Source organism: Pinus tabuliformis, chromosome 7, assembly GCF_031772625.1.
Source record: "Pinus tabuliformis cultivar Carrire ecotype Pingquan chromosome 7, CPIR1, whole genome shotgun sequence".
NCBI lineage: Eukaryota > Viridiplantae > Streptophyta > Pinopsida > Pinales > Pinaceae > Pinus > Pinus tabuliformis.
Window position 1 is genome coordinate 496,940,287 of NC_142293.1, and position 21,584 is coordinate 496,961,870.

The 21,584-nt window shown below is 35.7% G+C and overlaps 1 pseudogene; it reads left to right on the forward strand.

The window, feature by feature from the left end:
• LOC149248216 (arogenate dehydratase/prephenate dehydratase 2, chloroplastic-like) overlaps positions 1-4,408 on the forward strand; it is a 31,118-nt pseudogene extending 26,710 nt beyond the window's left edge.
• Positions 4,409-21,584: the final 17,176 nt, after the last annotated feature.

Here is a 21,584-nt window from a genome sequence, read left to right on the forward strand (position 1 = left end):
AGTTTTTCGACACTCCCCTATAACGTGTCGCACGCATTTCCATACTTAGTCTATTTTTTTATTTTTTGTTTTTCGACTCTCCCGATGGCTCATCCCAATTCGTTGTCACACGTTTTCCCAGGCGAGTTTAACCGAACGCACCCACTCATTGCACATGCTAGCTCGTCACCTTTATCTAAGATTATTCCACCCTTTCATCACACATCGTAAACGCTCATCTCGTGGGCGTGACATACTCCCCCACTCTAAATGATTGTCATCCTCAACAACACCATCCCAGAAACCACCATCACTAAGACTGTAAATCCATATATGTATATTTATGGGTATCCAAATGTGTCCACCTCTGACCTGTCTCATGTTATCAATATGTCAAACTTTACAAGAAAACCATGTGCTAGTACCCCTCATGTTGGTGACTATTTGGGTAGCTAATCCAACCATCCATCGCCTCCATAAGAACACATGCCCCTACATCATCATGACTCATCTCTGCACATTGTTTTCAATTATGTCCATCTCACCCAAGATGTCTACTCAAAATATTGGAGACTCATTGCCATGAGCAGCTAACAATGAGCCTCATCCCCATGTCAGTGTAAGAAGAGGGGGAGGAAGTGGAGGCCGAAGGCTCTCCCTTTTCCTCACATCTCAGCTCAATCCATTTTTCAGGATATTCCACCTCTAATCTCTACAAGTATGTTTCCCGAATCTCCGTCTAATCATCTAGTCTAGCATCATCATCCTTCTCCATTGCCTCTAGTCTGCTTGGTAGGTCCAAGATACTATCAGACAAATCTCTAATCACATGTGACTACTCCATTAGTTTTTCCTTCATGCAAGACAACCTCTTATAGACTTCCTCATCTCTCTTGACCTCCTCCACATTCATCATTGTCAACTTACCTTTGGCTGTCGTAGCCCCTATGGTTGGTATACCAATGGGTACTTCCTCACAGCCTTCGTAAATGTACAACTTCTTCATTTGTGGAACTATCATAGCTTAAAACTATTTCATAAATTGAATACCGATTATAGCTTCATAATCATCTACTCGCACAACTGTGAAATTGAATTTTCCATTCCATTCACCTATGCTCACATTAACCTTCTCAGCTACACCAATCATAGAATCAGGTGGAAAATTCACTGCTTCCAACTGTGCTTGAACTGGTATAAATTTTAGCCCAATATTCCTCATATTATCTTCACTCATGAAGTTATGAGTTGCACCAATATCCAGCATTGTGAGAATAGTGCCTTTCCCAATATTCATCTCCACATATTCCAACTACTTCCTTTCGGGATCTCTTAGTGAGATCACTTCCATAGCCATTGCAGCTCCCCAAATCTGCATAACTCTAATGGAAGTTTCTTCTTTCTTCTTCTTTGCATCGGTTTGTGCCATTTCTGCCACTTTTGGTCTTGAAGGAAAATTCTTCACCTTATGTGGTTCTTCACAGATCCAATACTTCAAGGCTTCTTCATCTTCGACTTGTCACTTGATCTCAAAGGCTCCTCTTTCGTAGATATCTCTTTCGGCTTGTCAAGTCTTCTTCTTTCGTTCTTTGGTTCCTTCATCATAATGTTCTACCAAGTGATCAACTACTACAAAATCCTCTTCAAGTGTATTTATATTTTTCCTCTTCACCTCATTACGTGCCCAAGGTTTCAATCCTATAATGAAATTGAATACCTTGTCTCTTTCTACCATATCAAGTAATTCCAAAAATGCACTTGAGAAATCTCGTTGATATGCTTGTAGGCTTCCTGTTTGTTTTATGCATTTTATCTTCATCCTTTCATCCCAAGTCTCATCTTGAGGAATAAAATGAGCCTGTAAAGCTTTCTTCATGTCATCCCACGAAGTGATTTCTACAGCATCACCACTAGAAATCTATTCCATCTTTCTTCACCACCACATCTTAGCATCTTTCATCAAGAATTGAGAAGCTACCTTCACTTTGGCCTCATCATCAAGCATCCCCAAATTCTCCAAGTATTGCTCCATATCCCATAAGAAATTACCAAGATTTTTTGCACTTCTCGTCCCGTCATAAGAATATGGTTCTTTGAATTTCACATGAGCAACTCCTCCACTAGAACCTTGCCCAACTGCTTTCTTAAAAACAACTATCTCATTTCGAGCATCATCAAGATCCTTCTGCAACTTCAATATTTCTGCTAAACCTTGGTCCCTTTTAGCCCCAATCTCTTTGACTTCTTTATCTATTTGCACATACAGCCATTCTATATGCTCATATTGGATTTTGAGGTCTTCAAAATATTCCTTCAACTTCATGTGCTCTACTTGCAACCTTGCTTCCATATCCCAATGTTCGAAATATTCAAACTTTGCTAAAGCTAAGTCAGAAGCCCATTCCTCAATCCTATCCGCAACTCGATCCATAAGAATTGGTTCGATATCCCTGCTAGCTTCCCCCGTCATAACTTGAGGTTCTTCTGCTTGATTTTCCATTAACTTCCTTTGTGATCTAGTGTAGACCATACACTTCCTTATTTTTCAACTTGGCCCTTTTCTTGCCCCTGTAAAACTTTCCATAATCCTTACGGAAAGTCTTCATACCACCTACTCACCAAGAGATACTTTCTTCCTCCGCAATTCAGCCTCCGATACCACTTGTCACACCCCTATCCTGGCGGTAGTCTTTCAACCGCACATAGGCAGGTGCGGCACCACTACCCAATTTCTTTTCACCAATACTATTGAGTACGAGCTACGCCTAACATTCAACACTTAGATATTTTCTTCAATTTCACTAAGAATTCATCATTCTTTACACAACGGAAACATTCATCATCATCATTATCATATAAATATGCACAGTAGATAAATCTTCTTTTAAAGGGAGGGGCAACTCCCTGGTTAGAGTCTGCCCAAATGATAACAACAATACAAATTTACAAGTATTTTTACAACATCAGTATTTGCAAGGAACCCTAGTTTCACCTTTACAAAAATGTCAAAATACAACTCGGCCTATCATTCAGGGTCGCCCACCCTCGGGTCGCCCTTTATTCAGCTAGTGGAGTGTTTCAGGTAGGGGCACCCACCTCCGTGTGTGCCTACTGTGCACATTCAACCACACTCGTTTCTCCGTTCAACCGTGTCATGTCCACCATTCAAACCGCATCACAATCCTTCATTCCACATGACTGTTTTGTTGTTTGTCATTCAGCCCGACCACTCCACCGTTTTACCCAGCCGCACTTCGTGTCACCATTCAGCACTTTGGACAGGAGCGCCGAGTAGGTCGGCTCATCATGCAGGTGCACCTGCACTGTTGGTAGCTCATCCATGGGTAGAGCGCCCACTTCTCATGTCACCCATCTCGTCCATGGGTCCGAGCGCCCACCCGGTTCACCCAACTTGCAGCTTGTCCACCCGACCACCACTTTCTCGTCCACCTGTTCGGATTGTTCACCCAGTCCGCTTGTCCACAGTTCTACCCACCCGATTTCTACCACAATTCATCATGCAGCTGCGCACAAACCATCTTGTCCGCACCCAAAGTTCATGAAACTCTGCAACTTGGTTCTATTTTCTTGTTTTCAGACAAGTGCTTCAGTCCTTTGTTCACGTGCACTCTTGGCCTGCTCCTTCACACACCCTTCTCTTGCTTGCTCGTGCAAGTCATGTAGGCTTGAGTTTGCTTAAATGAGACGATGCCTTATCCTCCAATTCACCCTCCAATATATATACGTCCATCAAAGATCAAGGTGGGTCGGCCTGTCCAGGCCAACCTTGTAAATTACCCATAAATCACCAAGAGACGTGTCATCTCAACCAACTCGTCACACCACACGTCATCCCACTGACTCGTAGGTTTTTCGACACTCCCCTATAACTCGTCACACGTCTTTCCATACTTAGTCATTTTTTTGATTTTAGACTTTTCGACTCTCCTGATGGCTTGTCGCAACTCATCATCGCACATTTACCTAGGCGCGTTTAACCAAAAACACTCGATCGTCACACATGCTAGCTCATCACCTTTAACCGAGATTATGCCACCCCTTCGTTGCACATCAAAAATGCTCATCTCATGGGCATGACACCTAGGGTCGAAGACGATAGTGGCCTTCACGTTGAAAGAGGGAATGACGAATCTATGCAAGGAATTCTCAATATTCGCTATGAGAGACATCAAAGCGACAAAGATCGAATCCCACCCCTAGTGCAAGAAGCCCCTTGCGTATGGTGATGAATGAAGAGAAAGAGTATAGGTCCAAGTGTTGTTTTTTGTATGTTTTCTTCGTAGATTTGGAGACTCCCATATCAGATCATCATCCAGGCAGCGTGCAGATAGCTCTGGATGAGCTCGACCAAATTACCAGTTTTTCGAGAGTCGTGGGAAACTACTCCACCATTTCCATGGTTTCGTAGCTTCAAGCGGATTGTTTATTTTACTTTTGTAAAGGATACAAACATACCTATGCAGGCTTGTATAGTTGTGAAGTGCAATATACAATGTGTTTTATTTATTGTAATTAAAATGATAGGTCGATGGCCTCTATCAGATTTCTTAACAGAAGCGTTGTCATAAATCTATACAGTCAAATACGTGTACATCAAATATGTGTAAGACGTTATCGCTAACGTCTTGTATATATCATAATAATTATATATATTCATGTCTGCCTTATAGCATCTAGGCAAAAGTTGAAAATGGGATTCTTCTTACAGATGCACCTAGTTTTGATTTGCTAGGGCAAAGTTGGTCAAAAGATTAAAATGGGGTTCTAGTTATAGATGCCCATAGATTCGGTTTGCCTGGGCATAGTCAGCATAATTTTAGTGCACGTTGGGTAAAGTGGGTGGAGTACCAAAAAATATCTAAAACTATTTCTTTTTGGTAAAGTTATATTGGAAAAAATTGGTAGAATCTGAGAATTATTGTGCTCAAAGTTTTCTTAAAAGATGTTAGGATCTTGAGAGTATTTAAAAATATCTGAAGTGATCCAAAAATCTTTATAGACCCTAACATCTTTTGAATGTATTTTTTTAATAGACATTTTTCTTTTTCAAAATTTGCATGCGAATTTCCTCGATCGGGTGTGAGCCAGACGCACTCCCATCAATATAATTTAATACGAAGGATATTGGGGTACAAACCTGCCACCTTCCACACGCTCGAGGCCATAGGTGCAGCGGCTCCTTGCATGCAAGAGGTTAATACACCCATAGGATGTGGAAACGACATTGTGTTTTGGGTCTGGGTTTATGTCAAGCCCTCTGCGAGGGTTGATGGTAGGTTCTGTGTGGAAGGGTGACACTGAGTGTAGAGGAACGATGCGACTCCAGGCGAGGTGGTGGGTAAATCTTCTCCGGGTGAGGGTAAAATGGTATGTGAACTTCTTCTTCTCTCCCTTCTCCATGCATCTCTTTGTCTGGTTATGGGATTTGGATCTGCATGGGGTCGACTTGCCTGAGGTTGGGAGAAAACAGGGTTTCAGGAAGATGTCAATGATTTTTCCTTAATGTAGTATGTTATGTTAACTTCTATGGTCCCTGTGTTGATTCGATTCGAAATTCTTCTTTCTTGAATGGGGTTATATGGGATATGTGCCTCTATTGTTGGCCCTTGGGACCTTCTCTATCTGGTTGGTTTGACGATCCTGGGGTTTGGGGTTGGGTCATCTTCAACTCTATCTCTAGGCTCATTTTTCTGTAATCCCTTGAGATGGGTGGAAGTTTTTCTCCCTACCTGTTTGTTGGCCCCGGAATCGTAATGTTTTCGTTGTTTGTCTGATCAATTCCCATGCCCCTAGCCTCTGTGGAAGTATTTGCGAGGTCACATTCGAAGGTCTGCAGTGGTCTGGGTACGAGGACTACACTTATGCTATAAGTCATGTTGGTCTTTTAAATTCCTCTTCTGGTTACTACGATAATTGGTTCTGGCTTGTGGAAGATGTGTCCCTGTGTGGGTCAGATGGCAAGGAAGGGGTGCATGAGATAAAAATCGCAGAAGTTCATCAAATTTTATCATGGAAATTACTATTTCATTCTCCCATAGAATATGTGCAGGGCAGTAGGGTCACCTGGAATTGAAAATATTTTGGGCTCCAGCCACCACCTGTATAGGCAACTCACCATACCCACCTTTTCATTGGGCACTATGAGCTTGTGGTAATGGCGTGGGTTATGAATGCTAGAGGTTGTGGTAGGAGAACCCAGGTGACTGCGTAGGAGGAGCAACCCAAATCCCCTAGGGAAAAAACAAGGGGCTACAAATCGATAGCCAGCATCACAAACGATGCAGAGACAACATATTGTGAAGGGACCAACGAGGAAATTAGGCACTTAATCGAGGAGTGTGAAGTTGATTTAAACCAAAATGTGGGCTCGATGGACATTGAGATGGAGGACTGACGAGTGACGGTGTCGGATCTTGGGAATATCCGAGGGTGAGTAACCCAATTTAAATAGACTTTATACCTATATTGGACTATGAACAGTCCCCTAGGAAAGGCCTTGGAGCAGATCTCAGTGAGTATGGCAACAGTGGTGCAGAACTTCCCCAACTATAAGCAGCACTTCTAGTTCCAATTGCAAAAACAAGATGGTCGCCTACATCGAATCAAGGATCACCTCCCTTGCCTTCTTCGTAGACAGTACTTCAGGGTTCCACTATTAAGGACTGACTCTAGTAGAGTGTGCATCTGCCGAGGTAGAAGAGTAGGCTGCTAGATGGTTTCATTTTTTATTATTATATATGCGGTTAGCTCTTAATTTTGAGAATGTAGTTTTTTATGTTCATAGGTAATTAGTATTTGGACAAGGTAAAGACATACAAACTTATATAGCTTGGGTAGAAATACTTATTGTGTTACTGGATGGCTTATCATGCTGTTAGGTGGCCGATAGACTTGGTTTCCCTTTAGGCAAGTTGAGGCCATCTAACTATTCAGATGTGGATGTAACTTGCTTTGATTTTAATGAAAATGGAATGATCTACCAATCTTATGAAAAAAATCGCATGCGAATTAGCAACTTAAACAAGTTTCAGCAGTTAGTCTTATCACACAAATTTGCAAAAAAATATTACTTAACTAACACAACCACATTAAAAATATTAATGTGGTTAATATAGCCGAAGGCTTGATTTGTATCTACTATTGATAAATATCTAACAATAAAAATAATAATACCATAAAAAACTATTACACTAAAAATATTATTATTATCATTATACTTATTAATAATTATTTGTTTATAATAATTATTTCTTTATAATAAATATTATTTAATATTAAATGTTTTTTTTTTTTCTCTGAATAAAGACTAATTCTATTAAGATAAGAAGAGTATAGTACAACCAAGCTTGCATGCAAGCGAAGCAGAAAAGTAAGGGAGCCAAAGGAGATAGGCTCCACCTTGCTCCTTGGCGAAAAACCAGGAGAGGGCTAGAGAGAGCACGGAATAACAAAAAATTGGAACTAAGCAGAGAGAACTACCCTGAGGGGGCAGTTACTATCACACAACTTTTTTTCCTTTTTTTCTTGCTCACTTTGACCCATCCAGTGGAGTTTGGCTGAGCCGTAACAAGTTGTAGACTATTCTGCCCTGGCGGCGGAATATCCTTATCAGAGTCTGAGGACAAAGTAAAATGAGAACGTTTCTGAGATATCTGAGAGACGGAGGGGTTTGTCGGATCGTCCAAGGGAGCTTCCAGCAAAATCTCAATCTGCTGCAATTTCCTCCTCATCCGAACTGGAGGAATCTGAATCGTCCATGGGGAGGAGGCACACAGGGATTCCAACTTTTGGACTTCGGTTTGCACTTCAGATTCTTCTTTTTGTTGAGGTACTGGGAACAGGAACTTTGGAGGTGCCATGTTTGATGACAATGGCGGCAATGGAAGGCTGTATTCTCGTAATCCAAGATTTGAGTCCAATGGAAATTTCCATACTTGATATTAATCTAATCCGGCAGTCCTTTGCTAATATCTATTTCTGCACAGATTCTATCGTAGGTGTAGAGCCCATTTTCCTTCCGAGAAGAATCTATAGCCAGGTAGCGTCCTAAAGTTTCTGTAATGGCTATGAAGACAGAGATATGCCATAGATGCGCCGGAAGGTTCGGGAGCCTGACCCAAATGGGAATCTTGGTGATAACAGCTGTAGAAGGGTCGAAGTCTAGAAACGAAGGAGTAAGAAAAAGCCCAGCCAAGCCCCAGAACCAAGGACCTCCCGTTAAGGCCTTCTGGTAATCTTCATTTAAGTCAAAAGCCACAATGAAGAATCCTTTTGAACATAAGTATATCTGGCTTTTTTTAGTCCAATTGGTATGGATCCATTGGTATAGATCTGATGTGCGAGGCCATAGCCCATTAAATCTGCATATAAGTGCGGATTCTGTAAAAAGCTGATAGCGGTCATCAATCCCAGGATGGGAGAGATAGATGGAAGGAATGTCCTCTGATTTGTCTACCAAAAAAGGCTTTGGAGCCTCAAATGGATGGCCTGCTGTCGAAGAGGGCTGTGAATGGGCAGCATCTTTGCGGACAACATCTTTATAAGAGAAAGAAGGGGAAAAGGAGGTCTGCCTGAAGGAACCCCCTCTCAAACAAAAGGTAGCTACAATAGAGGCGTCCCTCTGAATGCTGTAATAGGAGAGAGGAAGGGTATTCATAAGTTGTTTACCCTTGTATAGCAGTCTGAGGTGAGATGAGGGGATCCCTAGCCGACATTCAAGATTTTGCAAAAGTTCCTACACAAGATCCGTTTCGGGTGCCCATTTCATTGTTGTCTTGCCCGAGAGGTTGACTTGGATCTGGAAAACATGTGATTCTTCATGCAGATCTGGTTCAGATCTGGCCCCTGCTACCTGGATCTGGAAAACATGTGATTCTTCATGCAGATCTGGTTCAGATCTGGCCCCTGCTACCGGGCTCCAACAGGTCGAGGATTTCTTAGAACCATGGCGAGGATAGGGAGGGTTATTCTCCTGAAATGCATTCATAACAGTAGGCCCAACAGTAAGCGCGCTGCCACAGCTAGCAACAGTAAGCACACCACCACTGCAAGCAATCACGGGTGCTACCGCTTGGGCAGACGCCTCAAGAAAGGGCTCCAGCCATACGCGTCCACTGCGTTCATTTCTTGCCTCCGCCAGCCCTTCTGTGTCCTCTGAGCGCGCCCTCGATCTCCTTGAGGAGGACTCCCCTCGTTCCCCAGAGTACTCTCCTCGCTTCACAAGATTGCTCTTTTCTTCCTGCGCTAGGGTTTGAGCTGAAACACGATGTTCTGCTCCAGAACCAGGCACTTGACTGACTTTCGGCCCTGATCCAAGGCTGCAAAGTTGTTTCCTTGACCAGTGGAGCCCCGAGCCAAGTCTGCCACCCTCACAGAGAAGTGAAGTCGCATCGCCATGGTTTTTGGGAGAAACTTCTTCTCTGCGCTTGGCTGCCATTTTTCCAGCTCTCAAGTACCCTTTTATTTAATATTAAATGTTATTTATTATTATTTATTTTAAACTATGTAATATAAATATGAACCATAGGAATATGAACCCTTAGATTAATAAATCCAAGGAATGAATGTTATAAACCAAGAGAATAATAAACCTAAGGGGTTAATACTAAAACCTCAAGGGATTATAAACCCAAGGAATTAATACTAAAAATCCAAAGGAATATAAAGTCTAGGGTTTTTAGTATTAATCCTTCGGGTTACTATTATTCCCTTGGATTTATAATCTCTTGAGGATTTAGTGTTAACCCCTTGGGTATATTAAATTCCCTTGGGTTTATGATATCAATCCCTTGGGTTTATTAATACAAGCGTTCATATTCTCATGGTATAATATTATTCATAGGGTTTGTAATTAATATAAATTCATTTAGTTTAATATTATTCCCTATGGTTTAATTCTTTGGGTTTTTAGTATTAATATTAATTCCTTGGGTTTTTAGTATTAAACCCAAGGGATTATATACCCAAAGGAATAAAATTAAAACCAAGCAATTAATATTATAAACCCAAGATATCTAACCCTGAGATAAATATGAAATACCCTCATATAAAAATGGTTGACCATGGTCCAACATCACATTGTGACAACAACTGTCTCAAAATGAAAATCAACCATTGTCAACCATGGTCAACCATGTTTATTTTAGGGTTTATATTATTTATCTTAGGGTTTATATACCTTGGGTTTATAATAATAATCCATAGGATTTAATATTATTCCCTTGGGTTTATAGTTCCTTAGGCTTTTAATATTATTTGCTTGGGTTTATTATTCCTTAGGTTAATATTATTCCATTTGGTTTAAAATCTCTTGGGGTTTTAGTATTATACCCTAGGAATATGAACCCTTAGATGAATAGACCTAATGAATTGATATTATAAACCCAAGGGAAGAATAAACCCAACACGTTAATACTAAACCCCAAGGTATTATAAACCGAAGGGACTAATATTATTAAACCTAAGGGGCTAATATTATAAATCCAAGGTATATAAAACCTTGGTTTACCATTATTTATATTGAAACTAAGGGATTAATATTATTAACCTATGAATAATATTATACCCTAGGAATATGAACCCTTAGATTAATATACCAGAGGTATTTATATTATAAACACAAGTGATTAATACTAAAAACCCAAGGGAATATAAACCCTTAGATTAATAAACCCAATGGATTGCTATTATTGATATTAGTGTTGACCATGGTTGATATTGAGAAATTCGTTGTCACAATACGACATTGGATGATGGTTGACCATGATTGACCATGGCTGAGCATGGTTGACTTTCATAGTGAGACAATCTTTGTCACAATGCAACATTGGACCATGGTTAACCATGATTTATTTTCATATTGAGAGAATCTTTGTCATAATTTAACGTTGTACCATGGTTTACCATGGTTGATTTTCATATTGAGAATCTTTGTAACAATGTGACATTGGACCATGGTTGGCACAATGTGACATTGAACAATAAGAAAATATTTGTCATAATGTGACCATGGTTATTAATGATCATTGACCATGATTGAAAATGGTTGACCATGGTTGATTTTCAAATTGAGACAATCTTTGTCACAATGCAACATTGGACCATATTTGACCATGGTTGACAATGATTAACCATGCTTGACCATGGTTGATGATGGTTGACCATGGTTAATTTTTATATTGAGAATTTTTTTTTCACAATGTGCCATTGGACCATGGTTGACCATAATTAACCATGGTTGATTTTCATATTGACCATGCTTGACCATGCTTGATTTTCTTATTGAGATAATCTTTGTCACAATGTGACATTTAGCCATGGTTGACCATGAATGACCATGATTGACGATGGTTGACGATGGTTTAACATTGTTGATTTTCATATTGGGACAATATTTGTCAGAATGTGACATTGGACCATGATTGATTTTCTTATTGAGACAATATTCGTCACAATATGACATTTAACCATGGTTGACCATGAATGACCATGGTTGACCATGGTTGACGATGGTTGAACATTGTTGATTTGCATATTGGGACAATATTTGTTAGAATGTGACATTGGTCCATGCTTGACCATAGTTGACCATGATTATAAACACAAGGAAATTATATTAAACCCTAGGAATATGAACCCTTATATTAGTAAACATAAGGGATTGATATTATAAACCCAAGGCACTAATAAGCACAAGGGATTAATACTACAAACTGAAGGGATTATAAACCCAAGGGAATAATATTAAACCTAAGGGCTTAATATTTTAAACCCAAGGTATATAAACCATAAGATAAATATTATAAACCCTAAAATAAACATGGTTGACCATCATTGACCGTGCTTGATTTTCATATTGACACAAACTTTGTCATAATGTGACGTTGGACCATGGTTTATTTTTATATTTAGACAATATTTGTCACAATGCGAACTCAAGGGATTAATATTAAAAACCCAAGGGAATAACATTAAACCCTAGAATGGATATTAAACCTTAAGAATATAAACCCTAAACTTAATAAACCTAATGGATTAATATTGTAAACTCTTAACTTAATATTAAACCCTCAGAATAGAAACCCTATTATTAATATTATAAGCCCAAGGAATTTATATTATAAACCTAATGGATTATAAACTCAAAAGATTTATACTAAACCCTGGATTAATTATAAAGCCTATGAATAATATTATAACCTAGTAATATGAACCCTTACATTAATCAACCCAAAGGATTGATATTATAAACCCAGGGCACTAATAAATGCAAAGGAATAATACTAAAAACCTAACCTATACTCATGAGGGTATCCCGCCACTGCCTCAATCTTCATAGCTTGTTCCAGGGCATCTTGTAATTTGTCGATCTTTTATTTCATCAAATGAGATCTGGTTAACGATAACGAAGATTTAATGAACCAATCCCTTTGATGGTGAGGATAAATATGAAGTCAATTTCCCAATTGCATCTTTAAATTGTTGCATGCACTCCCATGCAGTTTATCCCTCACGTTATTTGATATCCTACAACTCCGCTAAACCTTGTTGGTATGTATGAGTAAGCTTTTTAATTGTTTAATAAAGTCTCATTTAATTATATCAAGACTTAGATTCATATTTAAATTAGACCACTTAATGAACCATCTAAGTGCTCTATCTCGCAGAGTTGTCTAAAATTCAATAATCTTAGTGGCATTTGGGGTTTGTCTAGCCCTCCAGATTGCTCCGAATATATACCTTTATTTCTCAACATCTTTGTCTCCTTCACTCGAGAACTCAGGGTACCGAGTGAACGATTGTGCTACATTTCCCGCCATTACTGTTTGACCAGGTGGAACTAATACAAAACCTCTAGAACTAGGTTGTGAAAAGAATTCAAAATTTGTCTTAACAGTACTACCAAAACTACCAAATCCACTAGAGCTACCAACTGTGTAACTACTGTAAAATTTATGAAATTTCAAAGTTTTAACTAATTCGGAAAGAAAATTAACAAGGTTTTGATAGAGTACCAAGGGGAGGTTAGGGAGAGAGTTAGTTGCATTACTGCTTTGTGGAATGCTACTTGTGGGGACCAGATCATCTTCAAAGGCTAATTGTCTCATCAAAAATTTCATTTCATCATATACAGGAGTATTTTGGTCAATCATTACAATTGAATGTCTCGGCGTTTCGAGTGTCTAGATTAGTTCTGGCTTCTGGTTGATTTCACTTACCCTATACTAGTCTCTTATCGCATCTCCTCTTTCTCCTCCTGTTTTTATAGAATGATATCCTTCTCCTACTTCATTATTCCACATCTCTAGGCTAGTCGTTCCTCCTATTCACAACCTCAGACAACTCAATGCTTCACCTATTCGTTGTAGCTCCCTTCTCCTTCTCCTAATATCTTACAACTTCTTTTTACACCACTCGTCATCTATTTGTTCCCTTCTAAGTGCCCTAAATCATGTGCCTTTCACAACTCTTCTGCATCCATCACAACTTCCCCTCATCTTTCGCAACTGAGAAACATCTCTCCCCTAAACCCTACCCCTAGTACCTAGGGTTTTACACTGCCATGTTAGTTTCTTGGAACGAGAGTAGTATCTCTTCAACCACAAGAACCTTGATCCACAAGGGGGATTTCTTTCAACAATATTCCACACAACATGTACTTAAACACTGCTTCAGTTTTGGAGAAATATTGGTGGTTCTCTGCAACAAATTTAATAATGCAATCTTCAAAGGTCACTTGGGCCCAAAATTCAAAAACTTTGGTTAACTTAGTACTAGGCGATGCAACACAACCAAATAATTTATGGTCCAATTTCTGAATATTCGACCACAACTTCCAATTTATGCTTTGTGCCACAATTTAGTAAACCATTTATATAGTTCCTCAAGAAACTTACACTGTAAAATATTGTATTGGTCACATGCATAATCTGCAAATAGAGTTTCCTCCATAACCCAATCTATGTACTCTCGTCTTATTTGAGCTTGTTATAGGATAAACGAATCATGTTTCTCATAACACCACTCATGAATATCACCCTTAAGAATACTTGACACCGTGATATAGATCCCCTCTGAATGCGCAGTGTCTCGACAATGGAACCATTTGTTGGCTGAAAGTTTTTTCATGTAGACCCAGGGTTCAACCACTAGTTGCCAACAAAACATCTTGTCATAGTCTAGCACAACATCAACCTTTTTGTTCCTCTGCAAGGGATAAAAGTATCACTCAATGCATTCCAAGACTTCTTAAATGTGAGAGGAAATTTTAGATAGTGTCAGAATTTAGATTGTTACATACATTATTCATCATTCATTCAAATATACTAGAAATCCTAGTTAACATTACACACAATATACAAACATACAATAGGTTATCTATCAAAGCATTTCAAAAATTTTAAAGGGAAAATACATAACACAATGCCATTCACTCACAAGACACACAGAGTATAGCCTCGCAACATCTTCGTTATATTAGATGAAAATCGAATAATTGCAATGCAAATCTACAAAATTGTGCAAGGTCTACTCAAGATGATATAAATAAAACATATTAAACTTGGATTACAATCTCAATACATGCACAAATTTTCAAATCTCATTCTGACAACATGTTGTCCTGACTCTCTCTTCTCTCTCTTATTCAGCTTAATCCATGTGGCTTTTATAGATTTGATTCTCTATTTTGATACCTGCTCACTTGATCTAGTCCAATTTGATCCCTTTGACAAAATTCAGGTCCTTTGGTCCACTTATGCTTTGATCCCTTCAAAACGGATACCTAGATCCTTCTTTCACGGCTTTGACAAATCCCAAGATAACCATTTCCTTTCTCCACTTGCCACTTTCTCTTCTTTGTCCTTGTCTTCCAACCTATTTTTCCATTTACTTTTCTTGTTCTTTCTAATCATCTTTGCGATTATTTTCCGACAAAATTGGTCAAAATTATCCAAAAAACGAAGGACCCAACAAATAGAGTGTTCTGTTAAGACACTCCTTGGTGTAAAAGTAATGGTTCAAAACTTTGTGGGAAAAACATAGACATGCTACGGGCTAGTGTGGCTCAAGCCTATGCGATCCCTGGGTGATTTTGACGGCTTAGATGCCCATGGGTCACAACTACTCAAGCCAAAGGTTAAGTGTGTTGGCCATCTCAGAACTCACATAACCTAGCAAATGAAAATACATAGTAATTTATAATTGACAACATATTGTTATTATTCAATACCAAAATCAAAAAAAAAAAATTACTATTCAATATTAACATTAAAATATAATTTAGAAATGAAATAAATAAATAAAATTTTTAATTCATTTTTATTAAGATTTAATATCTTATATTAAAATATATCATCATATATATTAACTCTAGATATATATGGGAGGGAAGAACAAAGACATAGAGTGATAGAGGTGGAAATATAGAGGGAGTGACAAGGGAGAGATGGAGATAATCTGAAGGAGAAGGGAGAGGAGAAATGAAGAGAGAGAGAGGGAAAGGAGTGAGAGAGGTAGAGAAGCATAAGAGAGGGAGAGGGGGACACAAAGAGGGACGAGGGAGAGAGAGGAGTGATTTGATGTAGAATATTAGTTTGAAGTGCTAAGATCTTCCTTAGATTATCAAACAAAATGCTTTCATTGTGCTTGGATTCATGATTTTTCGCACGTGAAATGAAGAGTTTTTATGTTAATTTTATGAACAATTTAACATAAATCAGAAACTAAACAACAACATAAACATATAAAGAACATCATAAAAAACACATTACAACAAGCACATGATAAAGGAGTTCACCCCTCTTGGGTTGTGTCTCCTTGATCCAGCTTCCAATGACTTGGGCCTCTCTATTATGCTCAAAAGTGTAAAAAAAATTGTTTACAATGCTCAAATTTTTCTAAAATTTGCTCCAATCAGTTTAGAATGTCCAAAAATGGGTATCTAGCCTTTTTTGCCTCTAATTTAGTGGAAAACTAAAGAATTTATGATCTCCCCTAGTTTTCCCACTATTCGTTCCACAAATTGCTCCAAACCTGACATGATCCTACAAATAAGCTCTGAAAATCCGCTAACTAGGCAAAAATTTTGCTGCATGGTGGGCCATAATCCACCGGCATTGAATGTCCATCGTAAATCACAATCGGTGAAGTCTCCCGAGTCTTATGGTCTGTGAACGTGACGAGCAATGTGCGATTGTGATACAACAAACCCGACGGGACATTAAACTGTAGCCTAAACTTATTGCATCCGGGATCTCACAATTCATGGAAAACCAGTGGTCCTATAAATATGCAATACTTGTCCTATTGTGATATGTGATTACAATATCACATCGCAACCCGATCCTGTTAGGGCCGATTCTGTAACACCTCCCTTCGTTGATGTACGATTGTGATTCTTGCATCACACCTTAGCTTGCTCAGGGGCCGATTTTAACACCAACCCACCTCCGATATGCAATTTGTGAAATGTGGGGACCAATGGCGGCCTGCCACTTGGCGCTTCCTGATTCGCTATTGAAACCTGCCATGCCATCCAATCCTACCATGTGAGTAAGTCAAACCTTAACGTTTACTTGCTCTAAGTTCTTCATATAAGCTTGGATTTGAGTGTTGTTCACACCATTGGAATCAGAATGACGAGCTCTTCAATCTAAAGCTAAAATTATCAATATTCTGACACATTGATTTTTTAGCATAATTTTGGGCACCTGGTCACTCCTCCCCATTGGAAGTCTTTTGGACCCCAAAATATCACTTTCAATTGACCAGTAGGTGAGGGTGCAGTTCCCTCACCTTTCCAATCTTGATCCATTGATCACTGAATTGGAACTTGTGATCTCCACGATCCTTGCCGTGCATTTCTTTGTAGTTGCCTTTAACCTTTTCAAGTTGTTCTTGCATTGTTTTATGTACCATTTGGAGTTGTTCAATGAACCCTTTGCGCTTGTCCATGCTACTATCAGTAGAAACATCATTCTTACCAAGATGATACAATACATTATGATGCAAATGGTAAATAAATTCATCCACTTGATTCCTTTGACTCAAGCTTGAATGTACATCAACATAGTTACTGATCAAACGGGAACTATTGCCACAAAACAGGAACTCGAGCCCAAACATCCCAAAAAAACATGAAGAAACAACCCAAAAATAAAAAGTGTTGATTCTGCATCACCATTTTTTCATCGTAAATTTTCAATATTTTTTAAAAATAACAGTTAAAAACAATAAAAGCCATTTTGTTTGGTGCAAAAAACACCTTGAAATCGAAAAGTGTTGATACCAGCATAATGTCTTTTTTTTCAAGGTACATTTTCAACATTTTTTAATAATGACGTTAAAAATAAATATCATGACTGAAAAACTTTAAATTTCCAATGATTTTGAAGCACGAAATTAACAATAACATATCACATCTTTGAAAATCCTTAAAATTCCAACGATTTTTAAGCATGATTTTAAATTTAAAATATCACTTCTTTGAAAAACCTTAAAATTCCAACAATTTTCAAGGAGAGTGCTAAGAAAAAATATTTATAACCATTTTCAACCACAACACTAAAAATAAAATATCACAACTTAGAAAAACATTAAAATATTGACAAGTTTTCAACAATGGAATTAAAACCAAAGATTATCGCTACAAAATAATCTTAAATTTTCAAAATATTTCAAGCATGACATTATGGAAAAATTTTATGACTAAAAAAACTTAAAAAACGAACACCTGAATAAAATAGTTATTATACCAAAGGTATTTTTTTTTAAATGCTAAATGTACAGCATTTTGAAATCTTAGCCTAGGACAACTTGAGACATTGCAAAAAAAAAATTAAAAATCAACTATCAAATTGACACGCAATGTAGGTGAACTCAACCCATCCTAATGAAAACTTAAAGACCAACTATGAAATTAACACATTGTGGGGAACACTCGATTCATTATAACGAAAAATTTAAAATCAACTATCAAATTGCGCATAATGGGATCGAGTTGCTAGACAAGCGTCGACATGCACCCTAATATATATATATATATATATATATATATATATATATATATATCTAAAAAGACAAAAATTCAAATATTGAAAATAAAAAACAAAAAATAATAACAAGTAATAAAACATTAAAAAAATGACAAAAAAAATCAAATATAAAAAATATATAGTAATGACAAAAAAAAAAACTATAAAATGTAAAAAAGTTAACCATGCCATGTAAAAAAGAAAAAAAACCAAAAAAAATTAAAACTTAAAAATAAAATAAAATTACAAGAATAAAATACAACATTAAAAAAAAATTAAAACTTAAAAAAGAAAACATTCCCCGACCACCACGAGGCCAAGCCAGCCAAGAGTGGCAAGGGGACGATTCATGACACAAAATAAATTAAATTTCATAAAAAGAAAAATAAAAATAAAACAAAACAAAAAAAACTTGTAAAAATGAAAATTTTAAATAAAAAATACCATATATATATATATATATATAACAAACAAAGAAACCATTTTTTAAGTTAAAAATTAAAAATTCATTTTAAAAAAATGTTAAATAATTACCACAAAAATAAAATTAAATTAAAAATGAAAATGAAAAAAATTCAAAACAATTAAAAAAAAATTAAAACTATTTAAAAAAAAAAATTACTAAAAAAATTAAAACAAAATAAAAATTAACGCTCATCTCCCTCATCCCACTCATCTCCCCTCTCCACCTCTCCTCCCTCCCCCAACTCCTCCCCTCTCCCCTCCCCCTCGGTCCCCTACCCCGACTGCCCCCCCCCCCCCCCCCCCCCCCCTGAGGCCCCCCGTTCCCTACCCCGAGTCCCCGCCACCCCCACCACTAGGCTCTCCCCTTCTCTCGCTTCCCCCGTTCTCCCCCCGCGCCCCTCACTACCCTCCCCACCGACTGGCCAAGAGGCCGCAGGCCGATTCCCAGAATGGACCAGTGGCCTCTTGACCGCTAGCTGGGGGGGTGAGTGGGAAGAGGAGGGGAGAGGAGAGGGAGAAGGAGGGGAGAGGGGAGAGACGAAGGGGGTGAAGGAGGGGAGGGTTATTTTTTTTTGTATTGTTTTTTTTTTTTTTTTTTACTTATTTTTTTATCATTTTATTTTTAATTGTTTTGAATTATTATTATTTTATTTTATTTTTCTAATTTTTTTATTTTTTTTTAATTTTAATTTTAAAAACTAATACTTAAATTTTTGTTTATTTTACTTTTTAATTTTAATTTTGTTTATTTAAATTATTTAATTTATATATATTTTTTAACTTTTTTTTTTAATTTTAATAATTTTATTTATTTATTTAACTTTTTTTTAGTTATTTTAAGTTTTTTTTCTCTTATGAGATTTTTAATTTTTATTTGTTTTTCTAACTTAGAAAAATGTTTTTATATTTTTTTTTGTGGTTCAATTTGTTTTTCTTTAATTTTTTTTTTTTTGAAACAAATTCATTTATTTATTTATTGATTTTTTTTGTTAATTTTTTATTTATTTTTTTACGAGTCAATTTTGTTTTTTGTTTTTTATTTTTACATTTTTATAGGGTTTTTTTTTTTCTTTTTTGTTTTTTAATATATTTTTTTGTATTTGATTTTTTTTGTCATGTTTTTTTATTTTTATTTTTGTATTTTATTACTAACATATTTTATGTTTTTATTTTTTTAATGTTTTATTACTAACATGGTTTTTTTTTTCATAATTTTTTTTTTTTTTTTATGTTTTTTAAATTTTTATGTTTTATTACTAACATGCTTTTATTATTTTTATTTTTGTCATGTTTTATGTTTTATGTTTATTTTTACATTTTTACAGGTTTTTTGTTTTTTTGTTTTTTAAATATCTTTTTTGTATTTGATTTTTTTGTCATGTTTTTTTATTTTTATTTTTATGTTTTATTACTAACATGTTTTTTTTTTTTTAAATGTTTTATTACTAGCATGGTTTTCTTTTTCATATTTTTTATTTTTATGTTTTTTAATTTTTTATATTTTATTACTAACATGTTTTTATTATTTTTATTTTTGTCATGTTTTATGTTTTATGTTTATTTTTACATTTTTACAGGTTTTTGTTTTATTGTTTTTTAAATATCTTTTTTGTATTTGATTTTTTTGTCATGTTTTTTTATTTTTATTTTTATGTTTTATTAAAATTCACTCACATTTAAAAAAAATTATCCACACTTAATTCATTAAAAAATTTAAAGTATAAAAACTAAGCCCTTTAAAAAAAAGGGGTTGATGTTCATTAGCACTTTTCAAAATCAAGATGAAAATCACTGACAAAAAAAAAAATTCACACTTGATACATAAAAAAATTAAAGTGTCAAAAATAAGCTCTGTAAAAAAATTTGTTGATGTTGTATCAACACTTTTCAAAATCAACATGAAAATCACTAACATTTGAAAAAATTATTCATACTTAATACATAAAAAAAATTTAAAGTAGCAAAAATATGTTAAAAAAAACTGTATTTTTAATCCCATTTTTCAAAATCGAGTGATTTTTTGCTCCCTCAAAGAAATGGGTACTAGCTCATTTTCTCGTTTGATTGGTAACTATGTTCATTTTGAAAGTATGTATTTTTCTGAACATAACTTTCATGTAAAACAAAATGATGCTCGAGGAAAGTAATTATACAAACTATAGGCTTAGAAAGGGGTGGAGGGAAGCGGAGGGGGTAAAGGAAAGGAGAATTTTTTTTTTTTCAATAATACTTAAATTTTTGTGTATTTTAATTTTTAATTTTGTTTAATTAAATTATTCAATTTAAATATATATTTTTATATATATATATATATATATATATATATATATATTTTTTTTAGTTATTTCAAGTTTTTTTTCTAATGAGATTTTTATTTTTTATTTGTTTTTTTAACTTAAAAAAGTGTTTTTGTATTTTTTTTGTGGTTCAGTTTGTTTTTTTAGTTTATATATATTTTTTTGAAAAAAATTATTTATTTATTTATTTATTGTTTTATTTTTTTATTCATTTTTTCTTTTACGATTAATTTTGTTTGTTTTTTTTTTTTTTTTTGGTTTTCGTTTTTTGTTTTTTATATATTTTTTTGTATTTGAATTTTTTTTTCATGTTTTTTTATTTTTATTTTTATGTTTTATTACTAACATGTTTTATGTTTTTTTTTTTTTGTCATACTTTTTTTTATTTTTATGTTTTTTTATTTTTGTCATGTTTTATGTTTATTTTTACATTTTTATAGGTTTTTTGTTTTTTATATTTTTTTTGTATTGTAGAGTTGAGGCTTTTGTGATCCATATCAAGTTTACGAGAGATTTTTCGACGAAAATCACATGAGATATCATTTGTCGACGCGTTTCAAACCAACCAGTGTGGTTCATCGTCAGGACAAGTTGAAGAAACAGATCTAGCTTAGCATGTTAAATAGTCTGAGTAGAGCCTCCAACGGCTAACTTGACCAATGGCTAATTTTTACTTTTTGGAGCAGGGTCATAAAATTTTTATAATTTAATGGAAATTAGTTATATTAGGTGACCAATCCCTTAAAATATATATATATATATATATATATATATATATATATATATATAT